This window comes from Ctenocephalides felis, unplaced genomic scaffold (assembly GCF_003426905.1).
Source record: "Ctenocephalides felis isolate EL2017-DRISC unplaced genomic scaffold, ASM342690v1 CF-g0.4_SCAFFOLD_01886, whole genome shotgun sequence".
In the NCBI taxonomy this organism is placed as follows: Eukaryota; Metazoa; Arthropoda; class Insecta; order Siphonaptera; family Pulicidae; genus Ctenocephalides; species Ctenocephalides felis.
This window is the reverse complement of record NW_020538040.1, coordinates 166,714,406-166,733,983: the sequence shown is the minus strand read 5'-3', so window position 1 is coordinate 166,733,983 and position 19,578 is coordinate 166,714,406. Positions and strand designations below refer to the sequence as shown.

The 19,578-nt window shown below is 27.0% G+C and overlaps 1 pseudogene; it reads right to left on the bottom strand.

The window, feature by feature from the left end:
- Positions 1-19,578, bottom strand: part of LOC113376204 — a 457,916-nt pseudogene that overhangs the window by 366,872 nt on the left and 71,466 nt on the right.

Here is a 19,578-nt window from a genome sequence, read left to right as displayed (position 1 = left end):
AAATTTCTTTTTGGAAAAATTGAGAACTCTTCGCAATAACTAAATAATTCGTAAATTTTTGCAAATGTTATATCACATATATAGAATGAATATTATAAGTAAGTTTTAAAGATCTTACGTATTGGTTAGAATGAAAAAGTCACTAAAAACTCATGTATGCGACTACAATAATTTTACAAAATCTAAAGCTTATGTAGAATACTCATTTGCAATTATCTAGTATACTTAAGATACTTTACTTTGATAACTCTGAAAATTTTAATTTGTAATATTTGAGAAAACTCAAAATTTAAAATATATTATAATGAAAAAAATTGATATAGTACCTTCTAATATGCTAAAATACTACTTCAAAAAAACTGTTTTATTTGATAAACTACTCAGAAAATAAACATATTTAAAAACAATATAACAAAATAATATATCTCATAAGTATATTATTTTTAATATATAAGAAACACTATTTAATACAAAATAATTTTTGAGCCACAAAATATTATGATTAGTTATCAAAAATTCATCATATAGAAAAATATTTTTTAAATATGTAAAAAAAATCTGCGTCACACATTAAATTTTAAGATAATTATAAATGAACAATATCGATACAATTTTTTATAATAACGTTTCTTTCTATTATAATGAACACTTCATTTCGTGTGTTATACAAAACGATTGTAATGGTGCGTTTGTTATATTTTTTATTACAACACCAAGTCAATTATTGAACAAATGAGATATTCCTATATGGAAATCTTTAATAGTGATAATATAAATTTTTAATGATCGAACTTATTGTTTGTTGACAGCTTTTAAATAAAATCAACGCATTCAATTTTTAGATAAACGGTTTAATAATAGCTTAATATCTGTTTCATTTATACTGAAATAAATATGGCAAAAAGCGTTAATACAATTACCAAAAAGTTATAAGATTAATATAATCAAATATTTTATGGTCAGCAACTAAATATTATTATTATGTATTTGACGTTTTATAAAGAGATATCATAAAATTTTAATGATCGTTTAATATTTAAGGTTCATTTTAATGGATATCAGGAAGCAATACGACGAATGCGCTGATATAATTTTTATATTATGGCCCGCACATTAATTTTAATGATCCAAATCTTACATCGCATTAATTTAACTTTTAATTACTGTTAATTATATCGGTAAATATATTTAGAAAATTATATCATACTTTTCATATAATTAAATAATTTCATATTCAATATAGTCGTATAGAAATATTCAGCAATATAATTCAGTTAAACAAATTCATCCGTCGAGAACTGCATTTGCATCTAGCTTTTATGACTCTGAAATTATCTAAAATTACATTAATTTTAGGTCGGTAAACTAACCTATGATCATGCAAATTTATAGATATATAAATGTAGTTTTGAATAATTATTTGTTACTTATTAGCATAAACATTTATTAATAATATATAATTATATTTAGACAATACAATGCAAGCCTTTTATCCTACACAATCATCTACACAGGCTTAATTATAGATCACAACTTCTGAATTATAGTTTGAAAAATAATCCTAGGAAAATCAACATCAATTTCCAATTCAAACTAAGTTATTCAACGCCTTCAGTAAATGTATCAACCAGTGCTTTCAACAACTTTATAGAAGAAAATTTATAACAATCATTTGAAAATTACATTTTCTGACCGTTTCTTAAGGCAAATTCCTGAAACTTGAAATTAGAACAATTTCAAAATTTGAAACTTGAAAATTGAATTGATCAATATAAAAAACAACTATTTTAAATATTTTTAAATAAATTATTATGAATACTGTAAATATTTAAGTGCTTATTAAACTGAACAACGAGCGTATATTACAAACAACTTTATATGGATGTTTACAAGAAATGTAAGCATATTTGTATAAAAAATCCTAATCAAATGGACAAAGTTTTCTGCTAATTCTAAAAGCTTGGCTTTGTCCTTATCGAATTTCATAGAATGCTGATAAATTTTTTGAAATCCGTTCGGCCATTTTTGAGAAAACATAGGAAAAAGTCAAATTTGGGGTCACATATATACACACACACACTTTCCAATGTTGGTAGAAGTACAAATCGGATTTTCTGGCATATGATAAAATAAAAAAAAATAGTGGTGCATGGCATCGTGCCTTAAAACAAATTGCTGGAACTCCTCGTACCAAATATTAAATTTTTTAAGAAAGATTTAGTTTTCTTTCAGAACTCTGAAAAATCTATTTTTTAGATTTTTCAAGTTTTTGAAAAAAAATTGACATTTCTGAAAAATTCGCGATACGTTAGCTGCGTAGAAACTAAATATCGAAGCGCGAGAGCGCCGCGTCACAGTATAACGGATAAGCATTGGTACGGAATCCATAGAAAGTTATTAATAAAATATGTGATAATTTGATGTGCATATGTCTAATGATCATTTTTACTCGCCAAATGGCATATTTTTTTACTTTTTTTTATTGGATCTCCAAAACCGCTAGACCTGCCTTCACAAAAATTTAATCAGTTCCTCATCACCAAAAACTAATCAGCACGTCTCCTCATCGATATGAATCGAATATTTTTTGATTTATTCAAATTGGTTGAACCGTGTTTCCGAAATTGTCGACGAAAATTTGTATCCGCCCACGCACACGAACACACACACACACATACATACACACACATACATCCATTTCTTCTAAGGAATCCCAAAATGTTCAAAAAAACCTTTATGAAAATTAAAATGTAAAGATATATAAAAGTTTTCATTTTCGATGTTTTTGCGATTACTATACCTTACCCTAAGGAAAGTTAATAATTATGCAATAAAAAATAAAAGCTGAATATCACATCCAGAAAATCAATTTAAGTTCTATTAAAAAAATAGCTACACTTATAGTTATAATCAAATTTAAGCACTTAATACTCCAAATACTAAAATTGTCATGGTTATTATTTAAATAGATGATCTATTTCTTATGTAACAAATTATGATTATTATTTTTCTCATCAGAGCTATGAAATTCTTTAAGTAGTAAGATTAATTATCATTTTCAAAAACCAACAATGTCATACGATAATATCAATGGACAAACTCTACGTCTATTAGAAATATACAGAATACCATAATTAACTTATTGTAAATCCTCAGAACAGGTTCGTGGTGAACTATAAGATAATTGCAACTTATACTACCTATTAGATGCTTAAAATATACGTTGAAAGTTCGTAAATATAATATCTTCACAAGTAATAATTAATACGGATCATGTCAGCAGTAACGTGTCAAATATACCGCTTGTCAATAAAACGAATGTGTATAGAGGTATGTTAATCATTTGGTCGTAAACGTCGAACATTTTCAAGTTTATTATAAGATATTACATTGAGCTATGTATACAGTTCCAGGAAAGACAATCTTGACTTTCATCATACCAGAATTTTCCAAACATCTGGGATTTAAACATTATTTTATCAATGTTGATCGAATCCTGTTGTTTGAAGATTGGATATATTTAATTCGTTATTATTCACAGAACAAATTCAATGTGCTCATATCATATCAAGTTTGCCTAAAAACGTTAAAAAAAACATAAAATTTCAAAAAAACATTGCCTGAAAATGTTAGGAAAAATACTATAAAATTAATTAAACACATGACAAATTTTAGACAAAAATAGCAAATAAACGTATATTCATATTTAGGCAATAACTGGGAAATTTTCTAAAGATATTTCGATAGTTGTTTGTTTTCGTAGAATATTTAGCGAAAGTAAAAATTCATATATAAGTTAATGTATTGATATGCGATGCTGAATGGGATATTTCACTCGATGCTGCATTTAATACAGCTCAACAATCAATCACGATGTGCTCATATCATAATGCGTATGAAAGAAAAAAGAAAGTTTGCCTATAAATGTTAAGAAAAAAACTATAAAATTAATTAAACACATGGCAAATTTCAGAAAAAAATAGCTAATAAATATATTTCTATGTTTAGGCAATAACTGAGAAATTTCGTAGTATATTTAATGAAAGTAAACAAATACTTATATAAGCCTATGCATTGATATACGATGCTGAATGGAATATTTCACTCGATGATGCATCTAATACAGCTCAACATTCAATCATAAAAGGGAGTGTCAATCGCGAGGTTTTAGGGGGAGAAGGGTAATTTTGAATATCACCATGGATCACCAAAGGAGTGAGGGGCCCAAAAATCCTTAAAAAATAGATCACGTGATTATTGAACGCCCCCAAAGATACGTGCGCTATTTTCCATCTGAATAACTAGATGTAACAGAATTCGTATTTTTGTTCAGATTCTTATTCAAATAAATGACACAAAAGATAGTATATGTATGAGTATATATATGTTATATAAAACGTATATAATTACTTAAACAATTTAATATTAATCCCATAATTTTTCTTCGTATATGCATTTTAAGAAAGTGCTTTATATTTTATCAAATTTGATGTTCATATTTTCAGATATTTGTTTCATATGACAAGAAACCCAAATAGAAATAAAAACAAATATTTTTTTATAATATGATTATGTATAAATATATATTATCTCGCATTGTTAATTATTAAAAACTATTTAAAAGCTTTATTTCAAAAGTAACTTATAGATAACCCTGATAATTTAAATTAATGTTGTATTAGATGAATGTAATTCATTAAATTTATGAGACGATACATCTATCTGGGTATCCAATCCGACCAATGTAATGATTCTTCTGAAATGAAATGCATAGAAAACCGGAATTCCTCGTACTTTGTTATCTTTCCGATTGCTTTTTTCTGTTGTTTTTCGAGCTCTAATAGAGTATATAGATATTTATTCGAAAGTGAAGGTATATATATATATATACCTATATATATATATATATATACCTATACATATATATATATATATATACACATGTGCGTTTAATTAGATCATGGTGATAGCTTAAAACAAACAATATTCTAAGAAAATGTAAGAAATAACACACTAAAAATTACATGAAAAACTAATTGATGCAATTTTAACCAATTAACAAATTTCAAAAAGCTTACTACGTTTGTTAGAATAAATTTAGAGAGCAAATTTTGTATTTTTACATAGCAGGTAATATTTTTGAGTAAAAATACTGATTCGTGTAGAATTAGAGAAATGTCTGCAGAATAGATATTTTATTATTTTCTTACATTGACTTCACATTTTCATATATAATGAACGGTATACTATAACTTTATAACTAGCATTTTTATATTTATCAATTTTGTGTTTATGTGATTCAGAATTAAAAATATAAATTCAAAACATAATGTCCGTAAACTACATTTAAAACTACGTTTGTGGAACTTATTGGAATTTTCTGGTCTAAAAACATAAAATTTATGTGATTTTTCAAAAGAAAATCTTTTTCTTACAAGTTATGAATTAGTGTTTCGAGAATTTAGAAAAAGAATGAAAATGAAAATTAATGAATTGGTAGGTCTCAAAAAATTGGCATCTGACCATACCCATGATTTTAGCTTTCCAAATAATCTGAAGAAAAAAATATAAATATATTTTCAATGTCGCAATTGTATGAATTACGAACAAGTTAAAAAATGATTTTTCCCCAAAATAGCGACTGCCTGAAAAAATAATTAAAATCGAAATTTGAAGATGAACGTAGTCCATACTAAACAAAATCTATAAAGAAAACTATGTAAAAATTTAACGTTAATCGGTCTAGTAGATAAATATAGCTCTAGTAGAAGTTGAGAAATTATATCGAAAAAATCAAATTTGAAAAAAAAACTTGTTTAAAGTTTCACGGAGAAAGGAAACAGGATTATCATGCTCAAGCAGCTACATCTCTGAAAATAATTAAAATTTTGGAAAATTCTCTAGTACACATATTCTTGAATACTCAAGCTTTAAAAATATTTCAAGAAACAAAATTGATTTTTTAAAAATTCTAGATCAGAATACCTTCTGTCGTGAGACCAAATATAAAACATTCATTTATTAATAATGAATAATGCAATTTATATGCAAGTTTTTGGAAACGTTTAAATAAATAAATAAATAATTAAAATATTTAATAATTATAATTATTTTAAATAATAATTAAATATTTTAAAAAATAAGTTACCAATGATTTTATGTTTTTACCTTTGAATTACAAGTAAATAGTTACTAATAGACGACTATTTTGAAAGGCAACCCACTAGTCCTTTTCTAGTTGTGACATATTTTTAAGATAGTTGAACACTATTTTTTCATTGTTATTCTTGAATAGCATTTTCATTATTATATATCAAAACCCATGAAGATAAAATATATTTAGATCCTTAATTGAACAATGAATGGATATCATATATTTAGATCATTAATCTCAAGTGAAAATTTGATAAAAACTGCTTGATATCAATCTGACCGACGTTGAGATCAAACCAAGAACTAGTGGTTGATGATTCATAAAACCACGGTTGAAATTTCATAAACATATGTTCAGTATATAAATAGGTAGGAGTAAGTATGTATATTAGGGTGGTCCTTAATATGAACATTTTAGAATTTCCTTGCTCCGAAGGGCTCAAATGGTTCCAAATTGATAAAAAACAATTCTCTGAAAGTTTTAGCTCCTAATATTAACTTTTAGATAGTGCGCAATTCAATCAAACTTTGTATGGAAATAACATGGAAAAATTTTGAAAATTAAAAAAAAAAAAAAATTATGTATAACTTAGCGACAAATGAATTAAAAGTGAAAATTCGTGTCATTTTTTATTGAAAATTCGACGCTCTGCAAAACTTTTGAAAATTTTTTCATGCTATTTCCGTACAAATCTTTGATTGAATTGTGCTCTATCTAAAAGACAATATTAAGAGCTAAAACTTTCAGAGAATAGTTTTTTCATCAATTTGGAACCATTGAGCCTTGGGAGCAAGGAAATTCGAAAATGCCCATATCAAGGACCACCTTAATGTATATACATATACGTTTTTGATTGTAATTGGAGATATATTACAAGACAATTCTCTAAACTAAAATCCCGATAACCAACCTAGACAATATATAAAATAACCATTATTACTGATCGTGGGCTAATCTAAGTACAAAATAAATACAGCCTGTCAGTATAGTACATCATTCATTCTATTTTCAGCAAAGAGATATGCTATCCTGCAAACTTGTCTTACAAATAGCCTGCTGTCAATAGGTAATAATGATTTGATAATTTTACATACGGACATTTAATTATAAATGTTAGCATTATAATGACTAAACTTTATTCGTTACGAGTAGTATTGCTTATTATATTATATTAGAGAAAACGAACTAATTTGTTCCGGTAGACTCACAAACAAATATACCTGTACGCTAGGTAGGTCCATTACGCGCGCTGCCGACTGTGCGAATTGAAAATTCAGAATGCCCACGATATTATTATAAACAGTTACAAATCATTAACTGGTGTGTTTAAAATCAATTGAAAACCATAAATCCGTTGTACGAGTTTATTGGAATTAAAATTTTTATAAATTAACGGTATGGAAATCTAGACAACTGGTGTTCATCTATTCAACTTGTTACACGAGTATCGAGAAACAATGAGATGAGAATAGAATATTGGGATTTTGTAGTATAATATGATTGAACAATAATATATTCTATTTTATTGGTAATCGACATATTTATTAATTCAACTGATAATTAACTTCCCGTAGGGTAAGTTATTGTAATCGTCCAAAAATCGAAATTGTAAATTTTTGCATATCTTTACGTTTTAAAGGTTTCTTAACATTTTGGCATACCTTAGAAAAATGAATGTGTGTGTGTATGTATGCATGTATGGATACCATTTTTGGTCCATGTTTTCGGGCGCACGGATCGACGGATTTGAATGGTTCAAAAAATAGTCGATTCCTATTGATTGGGAGATGTGCTGATTAGTTTTTGGTAAAGGCAGGTCACGACGTTTTGGAAATACGGAGCAAAGAGTGCAGATAATAGAAATTGTGTTTTTGAGAGAACGGAGAATCTGATGATTCAAAAAAGTATCTGCTTGTAATGACGAAGAGATTGCTTTTGGGGAATTTTTTAGCTAGCAATTTGCTTTAAGGCACGATGCCATACACTACTAGTTTTTTAATAGATTTTAAATGAGTCAGTAAAGATCCGCATTTTTTCCTCCACGTTTTCGGGCGCGAGGATCAACCGATTTGAATGGTTCAAAAAACATTCGATTCCTATTGATTGGGAGATGCGCTGATTAGTTTCTAGCAAAGTCAAGTGTCCAGGCATTTCGGAGATACGGAGTAAAGAGTGCAGAAGATCGAGTTTTTGAGAGAACGGATCATCCGGTTTGAGTGATTCAAAAAACGTTCAATTTGTAATGACAAGGAGAAGTGGTGATTAGTTTTTCGCCAAGGCAGGTGCAGCCGTTTTGGAGATATCGAGCTAAATGTGCAAAAAATAAATTTTTTTGAGAGAAATAAGTATCCAATTTGAATGATTTAAAAAACTTTCTACTTGTGTTAAAATATAAAATATAAAATAAATTTTATTTTATTTATTTTTTTTAAATTTCCAAAATTTTTAATATCGAAAATAATTCAGATTTTAATTTTAATTTTAGCTGAACTTCTAAAGCTCAATTATATACTTCAAATAAATAATTTTAACTTTATAATTCAGTTTATATAATTTTTATAAATATTAGATGTCCTTTATTTTAAATCCGATTGATTGAGTTTTATTTAAATACTTTTTTATAAACATATATAAGTTGCAGTTATAATAAACTGTATGAAAAAATTTAATATTCTTCGAATATTTCATTACAGTACGGGAAGTTCCAGCAATATGCCTTAAGGCACGATGCCATACACCACTAGTTCGTAGTAAATCATTCTAATTTACCCAAATTTCAGAATGGATTTCTGTATCTATACAGTATTTTTGTAACTATACAGTATACAAGGTATCGAATAAAGTATTACATTAGTCAAAATGACTATTTTAAGCCTGTTTCCAATCCGAAATATTTAAATCAAATTAGTTATGCACGTTTACATCTAATTAGTTTTGTTGGCCTAACCATTTAACTCATTTCTTAATTTGTCAACTATTTTAACACATATTAGTCATGCGGAAGAAATATGAATGAATGAAAGCAATATAAGACGATGACCTGGAGTGCCAGTTTTATGTTTAAAGAAATATTTCATACCGTTGAAAGAAAATAATGATAAAAATGATGCAAAAAATTCCAGTATAGGTGTAACAGTTAATATATCATAACATAAGATACTTGTCAATAATTTTATTATTTGTTGGTATCCACGAAATATCAATCTATGTTAAATAATTACTCATTTGCCTAGTTATTTGCCACGACTCTTGCAACTTTCCAATGGTTTGTCAATCATGAATAGCAAATTTGTAAACAATTCTATATCAATAATATTTTCAAACATTATAATGCCTTATTCAGTATAAAAATTTTTCAAAACCGCAATTGGAGAAAGACAATTGTTCCGAGCACAAAAAACTCATTGATTTTTTGTATATATTTTTTTAAAATCTGGAATTAATATATTAACATGATATGAGATAAGCATGTTCAGAATTATACATTATAATGTTTGAATTCATTAAATTAAGTAAATTGCTCATTTTCAGAAATTATGTATCATCACAAAATAATAGCATGAAATATGAAGATTTCTTTAGTATAATTTACAAATCTATTGAAGCATTCCATTTAATTGTGCATTTAGTAGGTGAGTACAATATTAAATCATCTGCAATAATTTCTAATATCAATATCCCCACTTTATCTATATAAAAAATAAGAAATGTATCCCAATAAAACTAAGACATATTCCCAAGAATTTTAAAAATAGTTTAGGACTAATAGTTTATTGTACGTCGGTATAAAAGTATTTGAAACCACAACTGCAAACAGACAATTAATGTGAGTATTGAAAGCTCATTGATTTTTTGCATTGTTCTTAAATTGGAACCAACAAATTAATATATTTTAATATAAGCATTTTCAAAACTAAGCTACCTGCAGCTAATTTGACAGCAAAAAAAAATTAAAGCAAATACATCATACAAATTACTCATTCACAAATAAATAAACATTACTATATTTCACATAACGATTAAAGCATTTCATTAAATTGTGCACTTAAGAGCTATATATAAAATTAAAGAATCTGCATCAATTTTCTATCATCAATATACCTCACTTTTTGTCAATAATAATGACATTTTATTTTTCTTATTCATAATCATGAATTTTTTATGCATATTATAATATTGTCTAGGCTCATAAGTAAATTGAATTTTTTGCAGGAGACAGTTTTCATTTGTTTTTGATGCCAAACAATGTATCAAATATTTTCTATATCAAACAATGACATGTCATTTTTGCAATTTTTCCCATTTATTTCTACAATATTACTATATTTTTATGATCACATACGTCCTAAAAATGCCCTAAACAAACTTCAGAAAGATTTATCAAAAAACGGAATAATCGTTTAGAAGGAGTATATTTACATATATCATTACAGAATAATTATGTATATATATATACATATATATATATATATATATATATATATAATTATATATATATATATATTAAAATGCTAAGAAATCTATTCGTCTATATTAATTTTTTATGTATCTTTTTCTATTCGTTTCTGGTATTTCCTAGCCAGCAACGACAAATTAATCGTTAAAACGAGATGAGTATTTTATATAGTTTACTATCGACTTTTTGTATGTCTGTCAGATTGACAACATAATTTGGCTGCTTCCTGTAATTTGTTTTATACTATTGATTTGATACGAATTTGGCTCACGCTAAACATCATTGAACATGTGAAGCTTTTTATTTAAATTGATATGCATAGCACTTAAATTAGTAGTAGACTCTGGCAATTTTATATTCTCTGCCAATTATCTAATTAGTAGGTATGTTGTTCTGCCACCTAATGCACTGGCAATGTTTGAAGGCAATACAGAGTATTAGAATTAGATTAGGAGTTTTCTTGCAAATCTTAGTGTAGTTGATGCTACATTTTATATTTTATAAAACATAATTATATCCTTATAATATTATAAAAACAGTTATCATCTAATATATAAGTTATTACATTCCTTTATAAACATAATGATGATTATTGATATTATTGATAAAAATCTGTATTATCGAAACACCATCGATCCACATTTCTGTATTAACATCAATTTTCAACCTCACTTTTCAAATCACTATATTATCTGTGCTACACACCTACAATCTTCTTGAAGACAATCTTCCCAGTCCTCCTATTTTTCTCTCACATTGTATACAAGGTGTATATGGATCAAACCAAGTTTCCTTTTCATTTTCAGATTTTTTATAACACAATTCTCTACATTTTTACTTACTGCCCTAGTTGTGTATTTTTAAACCTTAAAATTTTTCTATATCTATCAGTATGCATACTTATATCTAGTTTCCTTTTTGTATAACAATAAGAATCGTACCTAGTAAAATTCTTCTCACTTTTGGCAGCATTACTTCATTTGTTACATTACAAGCCCATTTTATCTCCAATGATCACAAAATATATTTTTGTAAAGTCTTAACATTTTTCTAATGATTTTCATAAAAAATCACTCATTTACTTTAAACAGCATACATTACACATTGACTTAAAGGCATTATATTTTTATATCGACTTAAAGGTATTATATTTTTTTGCAAATAAGCTATCCATATAAAATATTTTACATCGTTTTTTTACAACCCAATCAATATCATTTAAGAAAAAAATACATTATCTTTCCCATAATTTTTATTACACATTAAACTTGTACTTTGAGTGTTTTGTACTATTATTATGTTAATTATGTTTTCCTTCTAATGTTTGTAGTGTATCATTATTGTTTATTGGTAATAACATTCATATATAATCTTAAATACATTATTAATATCATTTCTTGTTTAAATAATACCAAATTATGTACTGTATAATTTTTTTATTTATGTACCACTTTAGACCTAGCAGTAAAAAAAATTGAAAAATTTGTAAAAATACTATACAAAAAACAAACATGAAAAAAAGCAGAAATTTTAGTCTATTTGACAAAACAAAAATATTGTTCACATTAATAAGTAAATAAGTAAAAAAGAAGGGAGAAAGGCAGTTTGGTGGTAAAAAATGATCATTGAACATGTATGAACATAAAATTATCAGATATTTTATAGAAAATTTAAAAAGTACAAATGTAGTTTTCATTTTCGGTGTTTCTTACTAAGATTTATAGTTTTCAAAATTTACTTTCTAGTTAAAAAAAATATATGTATTTAAAATATCTAATATTATTCATGTAAGAAATATGTAGAACGCTAATGATAAAAAAGAAAAAAGCAACATGACAGGGTTTTCAGGTACTCCATGGATTACAGGCAAGGACTCTACCAAAGGTTGACAAAAACAGTCACTTTTGAAGTGTAAATCTAAAAAGTGATTATTAAAATAAAATAAAATGATGAGAATAAACTGCAGAAACCGACAAAGAAACTCAACTGGTCATAATATTCAGACAAAGAGAAAACCCATAAGATTAATCTGAAAAAAAAGCTGCACGATGCAATCGCCGATAAAGGTAACACCAGTAGAATACTGATGCATCATCAGCAATATATAATTTAGTAAAATAAATGTATTAAATATGAAAAAAATCTAAAAATACTGAATAAAAGAATAAAAAATATTGAAGAAAACTATGAAGACGATTGAGGCCATTAGCATAGAAAAAATAGAAGAAAAATGGTGACACATAAGATAGAGCAGCATAAAAAAATTAGAATAGAAAATATACATACGAGGGTGGTAAAAAGTGAACAATCGCGATTCTATACTCTGAAAAAACAAAAAAAAACGTGATGATGAATAGAAAAATCATAAATCCAAAAAGTCAAGTTTTTTCAAGTATTCTGTAAGTAGGTTGAAAAAGAGAGCATGCCTAACTGGGGTAAATGTGCGTAAAACCATAAGAAAAATCTTTCGAATCATATTTCCTTTAGGACCTTTATAAAAAAATTCTACAAATCGACATAAATATATACAATATTCTTCGAATAAAACAATAATTGTTCACAAATATTACCGTTAGACGGACGTCATAATAAGGTTTATAGAGACGCGAAAGAATCATTCAATAAGTTGGTTCTTTCTCACTTAACAGCGACGAACTGCAGGTCGCCGACTGGAACATGACACGTATTTCGAATAACCATCACAAATATATATATATATATATATATATATATATATATATATATATATCTGTCTAGTAATCGGGCATAACATCAATAAACAACAAAAATTTTTTTCGAAAATTTATTTTACATCTTACCTTTTGGCTATAATCCTAGCCTTCATTCAGTGGAAACACAAAATACAATTAAAAACTAAAACAATTGAATTGGAGGGAAAATAAAAAAATAAAAAGAGTAAACGGTACATTAAGTTAATTTTAGTGTTAAATTAGAAGATTTTAATAATCCATGGTGTCAGAATATGGTAATGCACTACACTATGTAACATAAACATTAAACTTGTAATTAAACAATGTTTCACAAAATACTAATTTTAAAAAATCACAAATAGATAGTGTGTAATATACGTGTTGCCCGTAAACTGGTTGAAGATATAATGGAGACAAGACTTTTTAAAAATATTTTTACCAAGATTATACACAGGTGTAGAACGAATTGCGAATCCTTTGCGCGACCTTTTTATTGTTTTGTGAGAAATTTAAAAATGCTATTTAAATAAAAGAGATTTGTGTCGCACAGCGTGTTAGGTACATTCCGTTTATTTATTGTCTTATTGTTATAAATAGTTAAAAAACATCCTTCTATAATTCTTCGTTTAAATAAATTTTGTTCGAATTGTAGTACAGTCGGGTCAGAAAAGTTAATATTGTGTTTTAAAGTATTAATGTGGTCCGCAAACATAGTTATAATTGTCTGAGATTTTTTGAATTATTTTTGTGTTATTGTAAACGTTTAATTAAGTTCTGGCTAGTTCTCCTATGTAAATTAAATTGCAGTCCAGACAATTTATTTGACAGACAAGATTTCTAAGTCGTTCGATATCAAAAGGGGTTTTAGTTTTGATAAAAATAGTACTAGTCGTTGTACTAAAATTACTTACCAGTCTGAGCCCAGATTTATAAAATAGTTTTTTTCAAGGAACATGCAATTCTTTAATGTATGGTAGACACTAGACATATAACACCAGAGTGAGTCTCAATAGATATTTGGCCAGACTTATCAAATCAAATAATACTTTGACTTCTTTATTTAAACGTTTCGACACTTGGTATGTCGAATCATTCAGCAAATCTAAATAACAAAACATATTTTTCACAGCAAATGAAATTATTTTCAATAATATAAAACATATGTACCTCTACTCTCCTACCTACAACTCTACTCCTATAACTCCTTCTAAATAGTCTACTCCTACTCCTATCTACTCTTATGGTGTACTTCTTAGTATGTATTACTGGGTGAGTATAGTTTTCATAAATTTTTAAATGATAATGTTTCAATATATTAAAAATAATTTTATGGTTGATACTGGCTTGCACGTATGAAGATGTGTAATTTATTATATATTAAAAGATTATATATAATTTCCTTCATAGTTGGCGGTAAATTATAAGCTTTTATGCAGAACCTAGCTAAACTTTGATAAATGTATGCCATTAAGTTCGATACATCTGGAGCGATCGGCGAATGTAATTGGTTAGAAGCATAGTTATTTCAAAATATAACTGTCCTAAGAATTTTTCAATCGATTATGTATAAAAAGACAAATTTATAACAAAATATTTAATTTAACTGTTTAACTTCTTTCAATTGTGATACTATGAACAAACTAATTATTATCACTTATATATGAAGAAGGATGTTTTTTTAAATATTATTGATGGAAAATTTTGAATAAACTTTGGCTCAATATTCGAAGCTTCGATATCAAAAATTTTATTGCAAAATTTACTCAAATTAATTTTCGAACAATTATGTTCTCACTAAATTGCCATCTGAGTTGTTATCGGTATCTAGGCAGTTTAATCTTCTCAGATTTTTTTTATTTTCAAAAAAAGATTTTTGATTATATGCTCAATCATTTTTGATAGTCTAGTCTAGTCATTTAGGGTTAAATTAGATAAGAACCTCGGCATTCGAGATACCCAGCTCTAAGTTTGTAAATACTTGTATATTGACACCCTAAAGTTGTCACAAAACCTACATATGGTAGAGTGTCAATACCATATGTAGGTCACTTATTATATATCCTTAGATTCTGTTACCAGGTTAGTAGATACATGATAGCATTATAGTGAATGAACATCATAATATAAAATAAAGTGTAACAATTACATATATTATATTTTACAAAAATAGATTTAGTTCAACAGAAATGTAATAAGAGTCTTGTTAAATCCCGGTTCAAGTAGTATAATATAAGTACTCGTCAAGCAGGCGAAACTGCTTGCTTCTGCATAAAACGGCCATGTGTGCGGATTCAACAATTGTTTGAAAAATGTTTTATAATAGTCCGATGCCTTTATTTGCGGTAAACTATACGATGCATTCCATGAACGTTGTACACGCAATTGTGAGAAAACTCAGAATAACCCCGTTTGTATGTCAGAATTTGCTATTTATCATAAAAAGAGAAAATATTCCCTTACTTTACAAATTTTTACTCAGAGATCAGAATTAAATTCTGGAATCTGTGTTTACAAGAGTATATTCTAATCTGCTATTAATCACTATTTTTTTATATGTAGACTATATATATTAGATGTATTTCTACAATGCCCAAGAAAAAAATTTTCACTTGAAATCATATTTAAGATATTTAACCTTCTAACGTAACCTATTGTAAATTTGATATCGTAACGCTTGATATGGAGCTGGATCGCGATACTTTACGACCTTCGCACTTCAAGAAAGTGTTGCAAGAAATATGTAGATATCAGTGTTATAAAATATAAGTAAATTTTTTGGTAATTTCAATAATCTGCTATCGGAAAAAATAAAGATAAATGCATCCATTCTGCCGTACAACAGACTATAATTATGGAAAGGCTATATTATAAAGAACTTTCCATACTAAATCGTTCTAAATATTGTCAAAAGCCATGTGGTTGCTGTGCAGTCAGGCATTTTTCTCAGGTTGCCAGTTAGAAAACCAATCCTAGAAATCGCACAAATGTCAAAAAAAAGATCGTAGATAACAGGGTCTTTATGACCCAGCTTCATAACATACGAGCAAAGTTGCAGTTTATGTGTAAAATTCTTGAATGCACAGCAAATACATAACATTTTGACAGTATTTAATATAATTCAGTAGCATAATGTATGCAAGATGAAGCGTACCATAGCCTTGCCATAACATTGGTCTGTTATGCGGCAAAATCGGTCCAAAAGTCTTATTTAACAAACTCTTTGTCTTTGTAAAATCATGTTCCTACCAATCGACTGATAAAATCTATTTCAGTATGATTTTATGCATCCGCAAATAATATTTGCTTTATGATGATATATTATCTATGATATGGAATAACCGACCATTAAAAATGATATAATGTACTAAAATACATTTTAATTACCATTAACATATTTTTATATACAACGTTAAAAGTGAAGCCTAACAATAAGTTATTTTGAAGTATTTTGAGACTCATATTTTAACATATGCCTGATAAATGCTATAAATGTTATATTTTTAGCATTAATTTTAGGCTACAAGATTAAATCTAAAATTAATGCTTGGTAAGATAAATTCAAGTAAAAATTTAAACAAAAAATTGTACTCACCAGAAGTATTAACAGAACACATTTTGCTAGCGCAGTCCTTAAACACCATCGACTGCTCCGAAACATTACTGCTGCCACCTAAAAAGAAAAAATAAATTTAATAATTAAATAAATTATGCAAAAATGTTTTATTTACTGGTTATCAAAAGTGCATTTTTATTTTCCCAGAACTAAGCTTTAAAAAACATGATTTATTCATCATCATAAATTTGCATAGAATTAGCCGCAATTTGAATTCAAATATCATGCCATAGAATTCTCGAATGATAAAACTGATAGTGTGTTCGTAAATATATTTGTCAGCGTTATAATTAATAATTTATAGGCCACGAGCTTACTAATTGGATAAGCGATGCTGATTTTAATACGGTTATTGCGATGATATATTGTACCAAAGAGTTAATTGATAATTCTATTTTTAAACTAAACTCTTCAGAAAAAAAACTTTCCAAGTTTTCTGCTGCTGAACATTTTCTCTTAAAACTATATCGCATAACTTATGGTGCATGAAGCACATATACCACGGATCAGTGAGATAAATACGAATTATATATGTGTTTCGTCATTTTATGGTTTTAATGTATCATAATTACGGTATAAACAGTAATTAATAACCGTTATTTAATTTCTCGACTTCATCATATACGGTATACGGTAAACGCATTATGAAAAAATATGTGTGCGCCATCCCCGAAAACTAATAATAATTTTTTGGTGTATTAACATGCCAACAGCGCGTTTTTGTTACTGTAAATTATAATAGAATTTCTGAATGACGAATTGTGAAGTTATATAGCTTGATCATAAGCAATTTTTGTAAATTTTATGATATGATCATTCATATTCTTCTAATTTTTTTAATGCTTTTATAATTATCATTAATTATTAATAAGTATACTTTTTATACTTTCAATAAGTTGTATAAAAGATAATTTAATTAATCAAACTGTATAAATTATATAATATAGAAATAATACCCCATAGGCAGCGTGAAAAAGACAGCCAAGATGCAGAAATCTCCACCGTTTTATTTTTAATGTCAATTAAAATTTCAAGTTAAAATTTTTAATGATTTTATGGGAGATTAGGTACATTATTTAACCAATGCGATGCAGTCATAGATAAACAAGTATAAAAAAAATTAAGAAATCGTCATGTTTCTACAAATCGACTGATATAATCCATTTCAGTATGATTTTATGCATCCGCAAATAATATTTATTTTATGATTAGATATTATCTATGATATAGAATAACCGACCATTAGAAATGATATAATGTACTAAAACACATATTAATTGCCATTAACATATTTTAATACACAACATCAAAAGTGAAGACTAACAATAAGTTAGTTATTTCGATTCAGATTTGAAAGCCATTTCTATTTTGAGGTATTTGAAACTCACATTTTAACATATAATATGCCAAATACATATGCTATAAATGGTAAATTTTGATGCAGTTAAATTATTAGGCTGAACAACAAAAATAAAAATCAAAATCTAAATGTATTTTTAAATATAATAACCAAAAAAATATTATCTCTTACTACTATCATACATTTTACTTTTGTAAATATTTCTGTTAAATTTATCCTAATCAGACTCATTCTATGAAGAAATACAATTATTATAAATAAAGTAAATACGACTTCTTTTTAAAATACACATTTTATTGCCATATTTTTACTTCCCGTAGGGTTATAATAGTAAACGCAGAAAAATTGGAAATGAAAATTTTGCATATCTTTACCTTTCGAAGGTTTCTGAACATTTTGGCATGCCTTAGAAAAAACGGATCTATGTGCGTGTGTTCGGATACAAATTTTGTTTTGTCGATGATTTCGAGAACACGGATCAACCGATTTCAATAATTCAAAAAACATTCGATTCGTATTAACGAGGAGACGTGCTGATTAGTTTTTGGCAAAAGCAGGTCCAGCCGTTTTAAAGATACGGATCAAAAAGTTCCAAAAATAGTAACTCAATTTTCGAGAAAACGGAGCGTCCGTTATAAAAGTTTAGATGGTCCTTTTTACCCCAACTCCATGTAAGCTGTTCTAGTATTTATATAAAAAATTGTTGAATGTAACTTAGATTATAAATAATTGAATACACAACTTAAAAATTATATTGAGGTATCGTTAACTTAACAACCGTGCTCAAAACAATTGACAATGTGGCCGTCTACATCGTGATAGCAAAGTCGTCCAATTTAAGGCAATGGCTAGTTGCACATCTTTCACCCTCTACTTTCAAATATTGTTATTAAAAAAATCATAATTTTGCTCGTTTCTGAGATAATGGTTATGGATCTTTCTACCCGAGGCTTGTTTTACCCTATGTCAGTATACTAAAATTTTTGGTACATAAAAAAATTGCATAATCAATCAAATTAATTCTATCACCTATTTCCATTTTGAAAAGATAATAAGAATAAAAGTCTAGTTGTTTTTAGGCATTAATTTGTAAGTTTTCTAAGCTAGTGATATTTATTGTCTCCAATTTAACTCATGATAACTCGATTTTATTAAAATTATAAAAATGTCATGCAAAAGTTTTATAACAGGAAAGATCATTTAAATTTAATGTGACAATTTCTTTAGTTTGTCAAAGCAAGGAATTATAATTAAACTAAACTAAATCTATTAAAAATGATTAAA